The sequence below is a fragment of the Pyxicephalus adspersus genome, chromosome 12, assembly GCF_032062135.1.
Source record: "Pyxicephalus adspersus chromosome 12, UCB_Pads_2.0, whole genome shotgun sequence".
NCBI classification, from domain to species: Eukaryota; Metazoa; Chordata; class Amphibia; order Anura; family Pyxicephalidae; genus Pyxicephalus; species Pyxicephalus adspersus.
Window position 1 is genome coordinate 16,267,376 of NC_092869.1, and position 3,647 is coordinate 16,271,022.

Here is a 3,647-nt window from a genome sequence, read left to right on the forward strand (position 1 = left end):
GCCCTAGTAGCCCTGAATTGCCCTAGGAATAGTGACTGGGCTTGAGACTACTGGTTCCTTCCCTGATGAAAGAACCAGCGTCTCCCTGAGGCCTAGTAACAACAAAACACCAAAAGTAGTTCAACTTATCTTAAATAGCAAATAGAGGAGCAGGAACCCTGAAGAGGGCAACACACCAGCTCTTCACATCCCAGAAGTGAATATCAACCACATAGAATGAAGTGTGAGGCCAGACTAAATGGAGGAGCAGTAATGACCATCAGCTGCAGCTGATACAAGGGGTGTGGTCATTACAAACAACAACACAGAAACAAGTAAAAACAAAGAGACTGTCAGATAACCTGACATGCAGCTTGTCTCACAGATCTTCTAACCTCAGTCACACAAGGGACCGTGACATGGATAGACCCTCACCTACACCCCCAGCCTTCTCTTCTTCTTTTTTTTTTTTTTTTCAGGGGATGTGGACAGAGGTATGATAGATATGTGTATGGTGGTCTTGCTTCGTGGCAATTGGAGAAAGGTCTCTGACCTGTTTTCCAGAGTAATAGATGTAAACATTCCTGCTACTCCTCCCTGCCCAATTTAGCAAGTTAGAAATATCATTACCCAAACATTCTTCCCCACTTAATGTGCATCTGGCATCCTTCATCACAAATGCTGGATTGTGGAGATTAAATATCCTCTTTATAAAACTTAGGGCCAAATCAAGTATTACACAATATGTCTTCGTTATATGAATTTTTTTTAATAATTCTGATACATTTAATGTTCTTAACTTCTTAAGCCTCCATATATTATCACTAATTACCAATAAAAACATTGAAATATATGTTAAAAATGTTTTGTATATCTGTTTTTCTACCTATATGTACAAGGTTTTGGACGTGGTGGAACAGAAAGTCACTCTTTCAAATAATGTAAGTAGCCTTCTACTCTTTACAGTCTGGTAAAATTCTCAACTAATTTTATTACACAGTTTGAAGTATTTATTTAGGTTACCATTCCAAACTTTATGTAAAATTGCAAGAAAGGTTTGAATTTAACATAGTTTGGTTAAAATCTGACAAAACTGGCACTGTAAGTCAGGAATAATATGTGTAAATTTTACTAGAGAGAAAAAGAATAATATATGCAATATATACAGGGAAGGTTTTGAAGATGGTCAGACTGTTTGTCTGGAGCAGACAGGAGCAGGGTGCTTCTCAATCTTTAGGCCTGATTTATTAAATCTCTCCAAGGCTGGAGTGGATACACTTTCATCAGTGAAGCTAGGCGATCCAGTAACCTGGATTGGATCTGGTCCAGGACTGACAACATTTGCTAACAAATGGCAAATGACTTTTAAGAAATCCATTCCAGGTTTTCTGGATCACCCAGCTTCACTGATGAAAGTGTGTAATCTCCAGCCTTGGAGAGTTTTAATAAATCAGACCCTTTGAGTGAGTAAAGTAAGGCAGCAGCGCTGAGTGGCTATAACCTCTCTGTTATACTCTGTATAAGAAGTGCTAAGAGTGCTCCTGATACACAGAGATAAATTAAATTATTCAGCTATGAATGACATAGGACAGCCATTCTTCCAGAGTACATTACTTTGAATTTGACATTCCTGCTTTTAAATAATGCATCTGCATTAACTATCTGTATTTCAAACTAAATACGCAGTCATTACCTCTTTTGTAGGTCCGCTGGTTTGCAACATAAAGAAAAACAGAAACTATTCCAAATGTATTTGTGTCACCTGCTGCATAAAAGATAAAGCTTTCATGCTAATTACATACAAATGCTGGAAACAATAATCTTGTTCTTTTCTGTGTATCTGATCTAATGTCATAATGTAGTGAATGCAAAATGCACTGTTTCTATAATACTTCTGTAGAAATTGCTATTGCATTTATATAGCTGTCTGTTTTTCAAATACAGTAAAAATAATGCAGGTGTACATGATTTGTTAAAAAAATAAAGGATTTTAAACATTGTCTGATTTATTGTATATATTGAGTACTGTGCATTGCTAAATGTTGTAAGAGTACTTGTCTCAAATTAGATGACAAGCACAGGGAGCAAATGAAAATCCTTTTCTTTATATTTCGTTTATATATTTCATTAATAACTTTAAAATTGAGATGGAGGTCGAGCATGAATAATAGGCCACCTTTCAGCCAGTAAATTATAGGTTACAGAAATCTTAAAAACATGATTCTAACATTGTAAATTTCAATAGAAACAGTTTTATACTTTGAATGTGACCGTCGAGGTGTCACGCATATTATTATGGCGTTGATACATTGACAATATCTCAATTATTTGGACAGGTCCAAATCTTTGACAGCATATTTGAAGTTACTAATGACTACAACCTCAAATTCACAATGAATTCCCATCCCCAATGAATCCCCTTTTTAGATGTGAATATTAACATTTCCCAATACTATCTCATTACGACATGTCTTTATGGAAAATAAACTGCAGGAAATACAATTTTACATGCCAACAGTGCACACCTGAAACCCTTAATTGACAGTATGCCTTACAGCCAGATGTTAAGATTAAAAAGAAATTGTATCACAGAAAATTATTTAATTCTTGAAGCGAAGGCATAAAGTGAAAGACTACTACAAAAAGGTTATAGTAAAAAAAACTCCCTAAAAGAAGGTATCGCAGGGTCCGAATACCTAAAAAGGGGAGATACAAAACTCCCTCATCCCCTAGGGAAAACAAACTACACATTATCACGCATTTCAATTAACATCATCACAACATACACAATATATTGATGAAGCATTGGGGTATTCTTACAGCAGACCCCTACATCAATTCGAAACCCCAGATTACTTAGGAAATCTGGAATCATTAGTTTCAAGCCATTAAAATCCTCACCCTGTCACCCATATAAAGCCCATGTCTAACAGTACCTTCAGATGCAGTAAATGTAAACAATGTGAGTAGATACAGGAAAACCAGGCACTTAATTGGCTCTATACTTAAACTCAATTACCATGTCAACTGCCTCTCCCAAACGTGTCATTTATTTGATAACATGTACTTTAGATTAGATTCTATGTGGGGAAAAAACCAAGAGAGTGTTTAAAACCATATTTATGACCATGTACACTCCATAAATAATGGAAAAATGATTACACCCATTAGTTTTTATGTGGGGACAGAACACAATTTCAATGCTAATTGCATTAAATGTGCAACTCTTCAGAGAATATCCCCCAACCCTAGAGGTGATGACATAGATTAGATCTTTTTACAATGTTAAACTAAATGGATATTTTTGTTAAAAGGAACCAAGTGAGTACCATAAGAGAAAATTTGATCTGAAAAATCAGGTAAACCTGAATAGTGCCATGCCTTGACTAAACAATGAATCAGAAGAAGAAGGGAAAGAATTAGAAAAGTGAGCAAAAAGAAGGCTTTTTTAGGGGGCACTTGATTATTAACTGATAAAATAATAACTTTATTCATGAATAAATCCAAATAATTTACAAAAAGTGGAACTTAACCCCCTGGGCGTTACACTGATGTCTAGATTTCTGTACCAAAAGCGTTACACTGTTTTTCATGAAATTTTTTTTTTTAAATTTTAGACCTGTAAGTTACAGAAATATGTCCGAACAAGGGTCTAGTAGATATCATGA

General features: G+C 35.3%; 1 long non-coding RNA gene across 1 annotated transcript; it reads left to right on the plus strand.

The window, feature by feature from the left end:
• Nucleotides 1-756: 756 nt before the first annotated feature.
• On the plus strand, nucleotides 757-1,979 carry LOC140341694 (uncharacterized). The gene is made up of 2 exons (XR_011922939.1): nucleotides 757-920; nucleotides 1,684-1,979. It is a non-coding gene; the product is annotated as an uncharacterized lncRNA (long non-coding RNA).
• The last annotated feature ends 1,668 nt before the right edge of the window (nucleotides 1,980-3,647 follow it).